Raw genomic sequence first — 15337 nt, 5'->3', positions numbered from 1 at the left:
ATATGCTTGATTATATGATAGATAAATCAGACAACTATGACGAGAAGCAGGTGGGCCGGGTTAGTTGGACGCTGCGACTCCTCACTCCCTAACAATATTCGATTCTATGGCCTAACTATAAGCTTTATCAAAGAGGAAAGTCTTAAGCCTACTCTTAAATATGGAGACGGTGTCTGCCTCCGGAACCCCAACTGGAACCTGGTTCCACAGGAGAGGAGCCTGATAACTGAACGCTCTGGCTACCGTTCTACTTTTAGAGACTCGAGGAACCACAAGTAACCCTGCATTCTGGGAGCGTAGTGCTCTCCTAGGGTTGTAAGGTACTATGAGCTCTTTAAGATAAGATGGTGCCTGACCATGAAGAGCTTTGTAGGTGAGAAGAAGGATTTTAAATTCTATTCTAGATTTTACAGGAAGCCAATGCAGAGAAGCTAAAACAGGAGAGATGTGGTCTCTTTTCCTGGTTCCTGTCAGAACACGTGCTGCAGCATTCTGGATCAGCTGTAGAGTCTTTATGGACTTTTTCGAGCAGCCTGTTAACAAAGAATTGCAGTAATCCAGCCTAGAAGTAACAAACGCATGGACTAGTTTTTCTGCATCATTTTTAGACAGGATATTCCTGATTTTTGCAATATTACGCAGGTGAAAAAAGGCAATCCTTGAAAACAAAAGTGGTTGAAGAATAAATTATGCAAAACAGAACTGTTAATACACAGATATTTGCTAAGAGTGCATGATTTCACCGTGCACTCTAAGATGGTGCTTCCTCCACAAAAACACATACAGTAAACATACAGTAATGTTTGAGCCGTGCTGGAGAGTAGTTAGTGGGCGGAGCTACCATGTATGGTATGTTAAATAATGCCTTGTACTTTTACTTTAGCACAAAGTATTTGTACTGCAGTACTTTCAGGCCTTTAGTACCTTTACACTGTGTTGCGACTTTCACACAGTTACATTGTCTGAAAATAGGTCTTCCAAATGTCACCTTAATAACTAGTCACCAACAACGACTTGGTCAGACAGTATCAGATATTAGCAGTCCCTCCAGGATTTTGAGTCCTTTTTTAGGGTTTTGTGGCCAAAATGCGTGATTTTGTGTCAGCTTTTGATAGGGATTGCAATGTTTACTACATTTTGTCAGTAAGATTTAAATTAGTAAGAATTTTATTTCTTTTGTATAATTCTATTCAAATAAAGAGAACTTGATCATGAAGAATAAAACTACCCTCGGCACAATTTATTGTTGAATAAATTAAATGTATACATATCTTTTAGCTGCTGGTTGAAGTTCACATTGTAAAAGTACATTTTCCATCCTGGTCCATGCATTTACTGATGGTTTAATGAGTAAAAATTGTCTTGTAACTTTTTGTTGCACTAATAACGAGCATAGTCATCATCTAATTACCGTCTCATCTCCTCTTTTCCCTGCATCTACTGTGTGTGTGTGTGTGTGTGCGCGTGTGTGTATGTATGTGTGTATGTGTGTGTGAATGACAGGAGCAGACAGGATTGAAACAGCAGCAGCTTTCAGCGACTCCAGAGTGACACATTGGACTGATGTTTAAATGTGTACAGGTTGGCAGGAACGTCTGAATTGTTTTGTTTGGGTCTTTGGTTAGTAAATGTGATTTGTTCACATCACACATGTCTCGACTTCATACCAAAAACAAATGTGTTACGTCAACCCGATCCCACTACTACATGGTGAGTGGCTATCAGCGTCAGATACAGAGGCAACAGTCTGGATGGGGGATTGCTGTAAAGTCCCAGAAAGCTTTGGTGTGGGGTCCCTTTACTGCGAAGTTGCACGGATTGGACAGAACTGCAAATCTCAAGGAATTCATAGAGAGTGGTTGAATTTGGGTGAATCGTTGCAATCGTGACAGGGCGAATGCCTGGAGGGACTGTGTTGTGCATCAGCCTTTTATGGCTGCTATTATTCCATGAAGCTTTGGTCGATCTTGGAAGACTTTATACTATGCATGGAAACAATGCAGGTTAAATAAACTGTAAGATTGTCATCACTGGTTTTGATTACAAAGACAAACTAGTGGAAAAAATGATTAACCTCATGTCATTATTACAGTAGGTACATGTCAAAATCATGAATCAAAATCTCAAAAATCCAAACCATGTTTCACGGTACTGCATTGCCCGAGTCTATGAAATGCTATAAAAGGGAAAATGTGAAAAATATGAAGATTTAAAGTTGTGAATGTTTTTGTTAATGCTTGTAGAAATGTAATGAAGAAGCTGGCTTGTCAATTACTAATGTCTGAATGTTTGTTATATATTGTTGTTAATTAAAGTTAATTAAAAAAAAGGATAAATATACCAGCCTACACTGTGTAATAATAAAGAATGCATATAAAAAACAGTTTTTTTTTTAACAGTGTCCATTTTGTGACCTTTATTTGTGTAGCGAGAGCAGGAAACGTGGATAGGATGATGCTTGATTCTTTCTTTGGCCTAGTCTCGCATGTCTAGACCTTCCTCCACAGCGCTGCGAAACTCAGATTGGACGGATAGTCTAGCTAGCTGTCTGGATTTACCCTGCAGAGATCTAAGGAGTCCTTTGAAATCCACCAAGGGGACGGACACCCGGACAAAAAGAGGGACATACGGCAGAATTTCCAGCAGCACCGGCACAATCCCTCAAGTGGAACATCCTGGAAATAGACTAACTTTGGTGTAAACATGGCTTTGGCACAGTGCATGCCTTGCACAGACCAAATGCAACAATAAGTAATTATTAGCTCAAAGTTAATAAAGACCAGAATCTGACTTTTTGACCTTAAACATATTATGCCATAGATATCTAAAATTCCTCTTAAAACATTAAATCTGCAGTCATTTCTTAAAAAAGCAAAAAAACATTGAGATGCCAGAGAGACATCATGCTAAAGCTAGTTGCTGAGCAGCTAGCATCTAGCCAAATCTATATACTTTTGTATCCTATCTGTAATAGAAAAAATATTAATTTTGGAAAGAAAAACATCTTGCCAATTCAGTATATGACCCCATATTAATGAGCCAAAAATGTAACATGATCTATAATTTAGACTAGTTTAGCAGAGCAGGAGTAAGTGACATCTGAGCTACTTATTGTTTATATCTTAGTGTAATTGTGAAATAAATACTAATTATATACCAATCATGAAAGATGAGGGAAAATACAAGGCAAGTCCAGTTGCCCCTAACATCCCTTTTCCTGTGTATCCCCTGAACTTTCTAAATGACCTATTTGCATTTTAAGAAACCATATGGCCTATACTAATTTTGCTCTGCCTATGTGAACTAAATTGAAAACATTAAAACCTGTTCATGTGGAACACAGTTTGCCAGCTGAAAAACTTCAACCACTCCTTTCCCCTTAAAATTCACTGTGTGTATACGGCCTCATATGATCTGAACTATTACTATATTTGTCTGTGCATACAACATTGCTTTGAAGAAATATTGTGGAATGAACATGTAAATGGGCTGTGTGGCTGTTTGACACCAGGCGAGTAAAAAGCTATTAAAATGAACTCATTAGGAGTCAGAATTTAAATAATGATGAAACAAAACCTAAGCTCTATTCATAATTCATAACATATTATAATGTCTTTATTAAAGTGGAATATCAAAGTGGATATTTTAAACCAAAGCACACTTAGTGTATATGTTTTTTTCAAAAGACTGTTAACATATCACCAAGCAGCCCAGATAATGCGTGTGATGTTTTGCAGGAACTCTTATTGTTGCGTGCAGACAATAACCACTGCAGAGGAGAGATGGAGTCCCTGCACGCTCTCCTTTAGATTCTGTGCAGAAGTCTGGTGACATTTATTCCATCTAACACTGGTAGGATATTGTGATAAAAATGTGCCTAACTGTTTGAGTCCTTTCGCGAGATTCTTGTTTGTGTGTTGTTTTTTTACAGGAAATTTGAAATGTGCCGTAACTTTAGTGGGAGGTGATGGCGATCATTAGACACAGCCAACCTGCATAGTCTTACAAAGTCTGTAAAAGAAAAGTTCAGCACGGTGCCACTTTGTGTCTGAGGGGGCTTTCACACCTGCCTCGTTTAGTTTGGTTGAATCGCACTAGAGTTGGTTTTCCCCCTTGATGCGCTTTCAGGGTTTCTGCCGGTTTCACCAAGTCAAATTAAATCCTAAACCACAACATAAAAAGAAAAGAAAAGGAAATGCATTCACAAAATGAATTGCTTTTTGCATAAAGGCAGTAGGCTTCAAATATGTTGTTAGTATCGGACTTAACCCTAGCCTTGTATCCCTAAACTTGCACTTCCCTGTAGCCTGTGGTACAATCTAAAAGACACTCGTGGAAAAATACACAAGCTGATTGGCTGCAATATAAGTTGCTTGTTGGTTTCATTTGCAGTCATAATACAGTGAATTATATTTGCGACATTTAGCGACAGAAAGAACTACAACACCACTGTATCAAAATAAAAGAAACAATCTAAGCATTAGAATGAGCATTACAGGTGGGGTTACATGGACGGGGGAAAATTTGGACCTGTGTCCATTATTTAAGATTATTAATAAGCCAAATGTTGTGATGTGGCAGAACAGCAAACTGTAGCAGCCTTAATGTTTCTCTCACAGAAACAGACGCGTCACTCGGATCTCCATGGTCAAACCAGCCAGACAGACACCGGCAGAGCAGAGCAGAGGACGTAGCAACGTTGCTCACCAAAACATTTAAATAACTGAGCTGGTTTGAACATCGAGATGAAAGAAAGATGCACTACTCCAGAACATAGGGTCTTCTTCTTGTATTTACTTTCTTGCTGTCGCCCCAGACACATCCAACCAATAAGTTGACGGAGCGGGATGTGTAATGACGCATTTTGGTACGCTTGGATTTTTCTATGTGTGAAATAAAACCAAACAAGGGAATATCTCTCCAAGTTTAAAAACTCATCAACAGATTCAAACCAAAGCAAACAAACTATGGGTGTGAAAACGCCTGCTAAAAGGAGAACACTTCAAAAAACAAGTTCAGTGAGGAATTATGGGTAATTACTTCTCATATCATCAAATGGGATAATCTGAACTTCAAAGATATTGAAACATGTTTCTACCCCAGAATGAAGAGAAACTTTAAAAAAACGAATGAACAGTGTTACTTTGTCCATGTTCCTGATGGTAAAGCCGGGTTACAGATCAAAGAAATCTGGTAGTGTCGCTCAGCAGTCCCACTCCCATCAGCCACTGGGAAAAACGTGTATCTAATGGACAGCAACTAGCTCTGCTGGGTCTCCCGTGATGAATAATTCAGCCGCTCTGATGTGGTGACAAAACGCACAGTGTCGGAAAACCCGAAACGACTTCATCAGCAAAATACTCGGCTCGTTCCCGCCCCTCCTCCTCCCCCTCTGTCTTCCTTCTCCACCACTTCTCTCCTCTGCAGTAATTTCATTTTCACCTCGGCTCAGGAGCCCGTGAGAGGGCTGGTTCTGGGCGGGCCGACGGAGGAGGCCAACTAGGCTGGGTGTCCCTTTTGTCCTTGCTGGCTGTGGAGCCTTAGACCATCCATCTCTGTCAGAGGCAAGCATCTCAAGAACCCCCCCCTCCCTTCCTCGCCCCCTCTCCTTACTCCGGAGGCCCTGTCTCGCAGGCACGTCAGTGCTAAATGGAGCTTTTACACAGTATTGACTGGCCCCACAAGTCCCTCCACTGGCCATGCTGGGCAGATAACACATTATCCTTCAGATTTGGGTCTGGATTTCCAGGCTTCCAAGTCTAGACCTTTGGAGTCATATTTAGACGTGCTTGGTCAGGACTCTTGGTGTTGCTTTTTGACGCTCTGGGTCAGGACGTACTTTTAAATGACATGTGGCACAAGAACAGTAAAGTAGGGTATAGGAAAAGATGGTGGGTGGGGTAACAAAATGTACATTTCAGTGACAAGAATGGGGACATGAATCCCAGTCTCCTGGGTGAAAGTCCTGTGTTGATTGACCCATCAACCCCCCCCCCAACCTACCCCTTTATGTGGATTTTGGGTCCTTCCTACTACTCTCTATCATTGTCTCTCTTAATACAACGTCATCTTACACCGCCGCGGTCGAGCTGCTGCTCTGCCGGTCCATACAGACACTTAAGGGTGATTTTTGTGTCAGTATATATTGCTCAGAGCCACTGACCAAGCGTCCGGATTTTACGAGTTGGGAGTGAGCAGCCGATCACGTTGTTTCTCCCCTGCTTCCCAGGCCGATGCGGGAATGCAGCAGGTGAAAGAAGGAATGATTACAAACGCTGGGGTAGGCGGTGATGAAAACAAAATGTGGCTCTGGGTCGTTGTGTGAAAGTGACGATGACTTTACCGCGTGCGAAACGCACACATTTGGCTGTCACCTTGTGTCTCTCTGAGTCAATTATCAAGCCATTGAACCAGCGTGACAATATCTGTCCGCTCCTCAATATTTGCTCAAGAGCTCACAATGCTGCTGGCGAGTGGATCCATAGCCGGCAAGGACAAAAGACTTACAAAACCTTTGAGGAATACTCTGAAAAACTTAGCATTACTGACCTTTATTAACCTCATGTGCAGAGACAACCAGGCTTGTATTAGAACCTGGTGTTTGCCCCTAATGTATTAGAGATGCAAAGATCAATCAATTGGTTGTCAATTATTCAGCTTTTTGGAATGAAAAAGGTCAGACTTCTCTAATGTCTGTTAAATGTGAATATCTTTCCACTTTTTTCTCTCTGTGACAGTTAACGGAATATCTTTGAGTCGAGGACAGACATTTGAGAATGTCGTCTTGGGCTTTTTGGAAAACTCTGATCCACATGTTTCACCATTTTAGAGACTACACAACTCATCCATTCATTCAGACAATAATCAACTGATTAATAGACGGTGAAACAAACCTTCATAGATGCAGCCATAATTCATATTTTACCCTGTTTGCTGAATGGACGTAATCACCTACTTTCCCCAGAAAGACTTTTTATCATGGGTAATTTGCACATATGTAGTTTGTTTGCCTTAACAGGATTATTAACAATTTCAATTTAGAGAAGGATAAACTCTGTTTTTATAAAATTGTTAAAGTTGTATTTATTTACACAACAAATGGTATAGTATGCTATGGATAAAAATGTATTCACCGAATCATCTTGAAGATTTGAAATGGCTTAGATGAATCATTTTCAGGTCTATTGTGAACTAAAGACATAATGGGAGCAGCTGTGTGTATTAGACAGGTTTGGGGCTTGTGTTGAGTGTTGTCTCATGTATTGCGTGTTGTTTTGTTATGACAATAAATTTTATGTACATCAATTTGTTTTGTTGCACCTTTGATGTAGAATTTCATGTGTTTACGGTTCTTTTGATGCGGTGTGTGTATGAATGTAATGGATTTATGTATTCCAGCTTAGGGAGTATTGTTATGAAATAATAGAGACCCCAGGAAGAGTAGCTTAAGACTTAACAAACAGAAATAATACAATAACATTATGATTGCCAGTTACACCTATTTATCCATTTGTTTTCATTGCTTTTTATTGACTTCATATGAACTTCTATGTATGTGTGTCATGGTTGGAACAGAAATTAGGTGCAGAAACTGGAATTGGTGCCAAAATCATCTGATTATTGAATAATGAAAGTCAATGGCTAGTGTGAGACTCTGGGTTTGAAGCAGGCTGGGGGGGGGGCATTAGTGTTGGTAAGTCCGGTGATGGCAGAGCAGACAGTGGAGATGTTGGTTCTGGAGACAGCTGGGTCGGCAGAGGAGATGCTGGGTCTGAGGCAAGACAGAACTGGTAGATGGGTCCGAAGGTGAGTATTTCTGGGAACATGGAACAGTCAGGTCAAAAATTCAATAACACCAAGACAGGAAGTGCTGCATGAAGGCCGGAGGTAACACGTAGCTTGGTAAGCTAACGCTCTGACAGGCTGGTCCTTATAGGTGGTTGATGAGCTGATGACTTCCAGGTGCGCTGATGAGGAACTGTTGTCAGGTGTGTGGCGAGAGCAGCAGGAGCAGGAGGGGCGTGTCCACATACTGGGGAGAGTGAGAGTGACAAACAGAAAACTAACACTACACAATTACACACACACCAGACTGCCACTGGGCGTGACAGTGTTGTCATTTCCAGGTACTGTGTGTGGATTTTTTCTTTAGTTAGTGTATTTTGATTTAATATCACATTGTAAAACCCTTTGAGCTGCAATTATATGTAAGGTGCTAAACAAATAGTTATTATTAGTAGTATTATTATTCTAGTCCTGAGTGGGTTACGGGGAGCCAGCATGAACAACACCGGGGGCCTGTTGCACGAAACTAGGATAAGGGATTAAGCCGGGATATTATACTGGTTTCATCCAGTTATCCTGGATGAAACCAGATTGAATTAAGCCCAGCCAAGTAACCATGGAGATTTATTCTTTGCGGCTAGCCTGGTCCAGAGCAGGCTAACAGCTAAGGTTAAGATTAATCCTGGAGTCTCATGTGTCAAATCAGCTGCCGTCTGATCCGAAATAAACGTGTTTAACAGTTATTGCGTTGTCTTCTGAATGTGTTCTGCTTTATTTTTATTAACATGCATTAGCCTACTTGTCACTTTTGTTTTTGCGAGTTTGATTTAAACCCTACTACAGCTGTTTAGATGTTAGAAATGGTTGCACTGGCACCCTGATGTGGAGTGGGACTTTTCCCGGTGGGACGGTACTATGTCGAGGCTGCCTGGCGTGCGGCCGCTGCCCGGTCGCCGGTGGCCGCCGCTGCCCAGTGGCTGCTGCCCGGTGGCTGCTGCCCGGTGCCCGGGGGCCGGTGCCTGGTGCCCGGTGGCCGGTGGCTATTGCCTGCCAGCAGACTTGCGAGTTGTGTCAGTGTCCACTCTCTCTGTAAAAGTAGAGATGAGCAGCGCAGCGTCCGTGCTCTCAGCTTCAGGTTACAGGACGCGCTCCGGAGATTAAGTGTGTGTGACGATATTGATGTAGCGATATTCCCAGATGATAATGGCAGACTGGTCAGAGACCAATACATTCATGATTCATTTTCTTGTTGCTTGTCCTTCTCTAATAAAGGGTAGTTTGTGTTACTCCTTAATAAGTGGGCCTATTGTTTTTTATTATAGCTTACATTGGTTTCATAACCTTCTCAATAAGTCTCACATCACCGGACTAATAACGTGGCCTATATACAGCACGTATGTAGTGTAGTTATCATTCATTACACCGGGAACACCACAATGCTTCTTAATCTTTTTATTTTGGTGCGGTCACTTGTCAGAAGAATAAAAAAACACGAATATTGTTTTACATATATGTTCACAGCGTGTTTTGAAGTCATTTACTTTTTTTTCTTGTTGTTGTCCCTTTCTGATTGTTCTGTATGAACATTAATTGCACAAAGAATTAGATGTAGCTTATAGAGATTTGTGCATGGTTGTAAAACATGTTCTCACGTTGTGAATAAGGGTTTGAAATTAAGCCTAAAGTCCGTAGGGTCCATTTCCCGAGGAACATTTGTTCCCTCTGCTCACTTTTGAGGCTAAGTAGATATTTTTAAACCCCCACACATTCAGTAGGGTCCGCTATGTTGGGCTTTTTTTCTCCGTTTGATAAGAGCCGTATTTCCCTTTTTCCATATTCTTCCCCTCCTCGTTATTTTCCATTAGAAGATGCTGCTCATTGGGTGAAACATTTGGCGCATGCGTCTTCTCATCTCTGCATCAGTAAATCTGTGATCGATACCGTGGTCTATTTGAGAAAGCCGTGAACGTGCACTTATCCTGGCTATCTACACCTGGCTTGACATAGCTCCACCTGTTCATCCTGGCTCGGCAAACGTGCAACCGATTAAGCCGCGATGAGCAGATCTCACTAAGTCAAGCTGCGCTTTTCACTTATTCTGGATATCTTTATTCTACTTTCGTGCAACAGGCCCCAGGGGCCCGTTTCAGGAGGTTGAACAAACTCAGAGTCCAACCCTGAGTCTATTTACCCTGAGATGGGAAACTCTGAGTTTTTGGTTCCAGAACAGCTGATATGAGTTGGGCTGGAGTTACCATAGTAACTGACTCTCAGGTTAAGTTACCTCTCCTTCTGAAACGGGCCGGAGTTACCATAGTAACTGACTCTGAGGTTAAGTTACCTCTCTTTCTGAAACGGGCTGGAGTTACCATAGTAACTGACTCTGAGATGAAGTTACCTCTCTTTCTGAAACGGGCTGGAGTCCCCCCTCTCTCTCAGGTTGGATTAGTCTCCCTTTCTGAAACAGAAAACTCAGAGTTTTCACTAAACCTGCTTTCTGAAACGGAGCCCAGGACCCTAAAACTGAAGCAACTAAATAGAATTCAGCCATCATTTCATTTTTATTATTTACCCCTGTGCTTTTCCTACTTCCTACTGTAGAAATATCTTTTTAAAACTACAAAGGTCAAACACGGCTGTGACTGCGTTTACCCCACATCAGACAGCTTATGCTAATACAACTCATTTTCTATATCAATCACAATAGCCTCACAGAGTGATTTGGTGTTTTACTGCATCCCCCCTGAAAAAGGAATGCCACCAGACCAACAGTCGCAAGTAAGAAAATCCCAGATTTTTTATGTAGAAATGTAAATGAAAGTGTTTTTGATGTTACAGAGCTCCTCGGTTTTCTGTCTGTTTTGATCATTGTTGTTACTACCGCATTGCATTGGGGGATACTTATGCATGGTGTCTAGTGTTTGGATACTGTTATATTTCACTAGAAATAGTATGCAATTCATGTATCTTTGTTTTTTTTCCAAAATTTCGAACATACATACTAAAAAATGTCACATACTGTTTTAGATACTAAATAGCATGTTAGGTTGGGATTTCGGAAGCAACCCAGATGATCTATTAGGAAATGATATTAACTGGGTAGTACACCTTATGATGAATGAACTGAATTCCAACCAGTGGAATGCTCCTTTAAGTTCAGCCAAATTAAAGAGTAATAATTTAAACTTGTTTATTAGCATTAAACAAAATTAATTCTGATAAAACTGGAGGTGGATGCGTTTTTCTTCTTTTTTTATCATTTACCTTCCTACTCCTGAGATTCTGATGCATTCAATCATTTTTCCATAATCAATGAAATATAAAAACAGTAGCTTCCACAAGCAGTTGTCAGATTCCCTTCCAGATGTTCCTACTGTGTGTCCTGTTCAGCAGTCATGTCTCATATCTCACATCAGTCAGATCCACTTTTTAAATGTGTCCATGCAAGTATTTACCTGACATTGACAGCAGATACAGTAATGTATTACCTAAACACACTGACGGCTCGGAAACTTGCAGATTTTCACAGTATGCTAAATAAATGGAAACAATGACTGCCAGGAAGCAATCTACAGAGCTTTAGTATTCCAGGGAAGATGTTAGGCAGTCATCTATAAGATTTGTTGGAATACACATGCACACAACTGGTTTGTGTACTTCCTCTGTGTCCCTCTCTGAGCACCACTCCATCTCTCCCTGTGTGTCTCTCTCCTGCATCATTTTGTGACATGATAGCTAAAGTCCCCCCTATATCCCAAAGGAAGCGGGAATCAAAACCTGCCATTCGTATTCCCAGCAAAGACCTACATCCATCAATCATCTGGCTGAGGCTCAAAAAGGAGCTATTCTCTGTCTGGAGTCCCTCTACATGTATTGAAGGGACGCGTCTTAGAAGAAAAGGCGAGAAGTGCCAATAAATCCCCCAAGATGGAATGACATTAAGCTGTTAGAAGGAAATGGATCTGGCAACAAGGACACTTTGAAAAACGTCTGCCTCAACTTATTGATTTATAAATAAAGATATGTTCTTTCCTTAATTAATACTGTGAAAATGTGTAATGGCAGAGGCGTCCTGCATTGATGTATACATGTTACTGGAGGGAGCAGTATGGAGGAGAGTCTGAGGAGAAAATTAATGTTTTGGAATGCTTTTGCGATCTTACAATGTGACAGCCTCTCATTACTGCAGAGAGGTATCACATGTTCGGAGCGTCAAGTGGAAACCTGCTGCGCAGCCATGTTTAACAAGACAAATGTTGAGTTTACCATCTTTTCACTGTGGAATTTCTCATTTCAAAAATATGTCACACCCTGGATAACACATGCCAGTATGGATGTTGTACAGGATCTCATGCTGTCTAAATTGTTAAATTGCGCCTATTCTACCATACTGGACACAGCGCTTTACAATTTGCCTATTTATTTGAAGTACTCTTAACCCATTTAATTCAACAGAGCAGCAGATGAGGCCAGTTTACTCCCCTTGCCTGGCTATCACAAAATAACATTTCTCTGCAAAACCATTTTAGGTGTAATTTGTTGAGTGTGCTTGGCATCCTGTTACGTAGTCCCCTCTATTCATGGGATAAAGATTATAAGCCATGAATCTTTCAAAGTGGCTTGCAAATATGTAGTATCATAAAAAAGTCAGTCATTTACTAAAACAACTTTATGTTTCAGCAAACATTAGTAAATATATGCTTTTATGGGAAAAACCCCTCCTTCATATAAACATTGGCTCGAGTAGAGTAAGTTTATTATGTGATTTCTTTTTCTTTACTTACTGATTTATACATAGACTCGTTTTTCATTGACAGGCCTGGTGAGTTCAGGATCAATGCAGCGAAAAACATGCTTTGATTTCGACAAGTCCATGGTACATGATGCTAAAAGGAGAAAAAAAGCACATGGAATTAAATCACTTCACAAAAACAACTTACTAATTAAACAAGCAACAGTCTCCATGACAACAGCAACCCCACTGAGGAAGGCCACAAGATGTTTATGTCGAAATAGATAAGTGAAGAAATAAAAATCCATGTTCCATCTGAAAGAGAACAGATAGTGGGTGTGTGAGCAGGAAAGACGTTGACCTCGGCATGAGTATGAATGACAAAATAATCTCAACTCAAGGACCACTTACTAGCTTTTTGGAGCATTTCCACTTGCTAGTAAGTAGACCTTGATTTGAGATTATTTTGTCACACTAATCCCTGTATAAAATGATTTTGTTACACATGTTATGTAAAACTGTAATGTGACTGAGCTCCTGTTCTTAGGTCACATGAGGGCTGAGTTGTATATGAAAAAGGAAGTGGGATACTGCCAAAAGCTCTAGAAGAAAAACTAAAAAGGACCTAGCATTAAGATTATTACCATAGATTAGATTAGATTCAACTTTATTGTCATTACACAGGTACAGGTACAAGGCAACAAAATGCAGTTTAGGTCTAACCAGACAGTGCAATAGCAGTAAGTGCAGGATATACAATAGTTCCATAAGTGTAGGACATGCATATGTACTGAATAAATATAGAAATGACAAATGTTATGTAAAACTGATACAAACGATTCTCGATTCTCTATGATCATATTATGTAAACTTTTACCTTAAGTTTAGTGATTTATGACCGGAGTATGACAGACTATATAAAGAACTGAATTGACTTAACAGTTTTTATTTTATTTTTATTATATTTATATAATGTATAACATATTTAATTTAATTAACAGGTTGTTGTTGATTGATATGTTATGTCTGTGTTTTTTGAGTTGGCATCCCAAAGTGCAGAGACGAGAGGCAGAGAAGGTTTCAAGGGTGTTTGTTTAATAAAAAAACTAAGAAACTGGCTGGAGGCAGATGGTGGCAGTCGAGGGCAGATGAAGAAAGTGGAATGAGCTGAAGAATCACTGGAGACTGTGTAAATGGAGAAAACAGAGGTATGTCCAGGAGGAGAGAAAAGCATATCCCAAAAAAAACTATGAAACTTGAACTTTGTAGCTAACTAGAAAAGCTAGAGGACGAGAAAACTTAGGAAAAGAAGAGCAACTATATCACTTGCAAGCAGATAATCTGGCACAGGAGTGTAGCCCTGACCCGGCTTTAACGTGTGAGGTGGTAAACGAGATGAAGTCCAGGTGTGCCTAGTTAGAGAGACCAGAGGTCAGTAGTACGAAGCAAGATCAACATCCCCTGGATTTATTTCCAATACCCGGCTTTACCAAACCTAACAACTGCAGCCTGGCATAAACTGTGACACAATGAATCCCAATCAACTAGTTCTACCAACCCAGGGTTCCCAATCCAGCGACGCGTGTTCACATAAAAGAGGCGGGGTTTGCACATTACAACCAATGACAAACATCTACCAGAGCTGCATATTTCACATAAGAAGAGCAAACGATAATCTTAAATAAATATGAAGAACACAGACACGGTTTTCACAGGCAAAATGCAATACAATCACTGCCCCCTAAAACAGGAAGGAAAGCTGGCAAATCAACTCTTATCAGATCTGACCATGAATACACTTGTGCTTTCCAGAAACTGTTGTTGCTTTAGCCTTTTATTTCAGTTGCCACCCCGGCAGTGGTCAGCAATCTGAGATCAAATAAAAAAATCTCTGATGTGCACATTGGCAACACACGGCACGCAATTTCCTCCGCTGAAAATCTATATCTGTCATAAAGATACCCATCAGGGGAATATCAACGGGTTTAACATGTTTTAACTTTTACGAGTGCACCACACACACACACACACACACACACTCTCTCTCTCTCTCTCTCTCTCTCTCTCTCTCTCTCTCTTTCTCTCTCTCTCTCTCTCCCACCTCTTGCACCAAACTCCAGCTAATCTAAGAACGGTGACGTTGTTATCACCCGATTATTGATTGGTCAGTGCTTTCACACCGGTTGATCTCTAATCTCCAACATGACCTGCTCCCTGCAGGGGGTTTTAACTGAGAGAAAACACACACTGAGAGAAATTTGTTAATTAAAAAAAACACAAATTAGAACAAATATTAAACGTCTGCATCACAACGAGGGGGTCAGTCTGTGGAACAACTGTAATAATGAGCTACAAAAATCTAACACTTTATCCAAACTAAAAACATTCTTCAGATACAAAATATTTAATGGTTATGAGCTGGACGATTTAATGAGTGGTTATTTCCTGTATGTGGCTCTATGGTTATTTGGTTCATCTGTCCAGAATATTTGGTTCTTGTTTTTGCCTAAAACAGTTGATTTGTTCCAGCCGACTCTAACGGATGCAAATTGAATTTCCACCATGAATAATGAAAATTGAGAGTTGGTAGGACTAGAAATGTTTTCAACTTCTTCCTACGCCTTTTGAACATAGGTGCCGGACGGAGCCGTGGTGCCTCTGCTAAATAGTCTCAGGAACTTGTTTTGGTGGAACGTGTGTAGGTTCAACAGAAACCTCAGATTGGACAGGTAGTCTAGCTAGCTGTCTGGATTTACCCTGCAGAGATCTGAGGAGCAGTTAACCATAGTCCTCAGAAATCAGCCGGAGGTTAGAACAGAA

General features: G+C 40.6%; 1 long non-coding RNA gene across 1 annotated transcript; it reads right to left on the bottom strand.

Annotated features, from left to right (window-relative positions):
• Nucleotides 1-4588: 4588 nt before the first annotated feature.
• On the bottom strand, nt 4589-14043 carry LOC116706667 (uncharacterized). Its single transcript, XR_004336293.1, has 3 exons — nt 13944-14043; nt 12502-12506; nt 4589-4600 (listed from the first exon to the last, which is right to left on the bottom strand). It is a non-coding gene; the product is annotated as an uncharacterized LOC116706667 (long non-coding RNA).
• Nucleotides 14044-15337: the final 1294 nt, after the last annotated feature.

This window comes from Etheostoma spectabile, chromosome 18, assembly GCF_008692095.1.
Source record: "Etheostoma spectabile isolate EspeVRDwgs_2016 chromosome 18, UIUC_Espe_1.0, whole genome shotgun sequence".
Classification (NCBI taxonomy): domain Eukaryota; kingdom Metazoa; phylum Chordata; class Actinopteri; order Perciformes; family Percidae; genus Etheostoma; species Etheostoma spectabile.
This window is presented reverse-complemented; position numbering and strand designations above follow the sequence as displayed.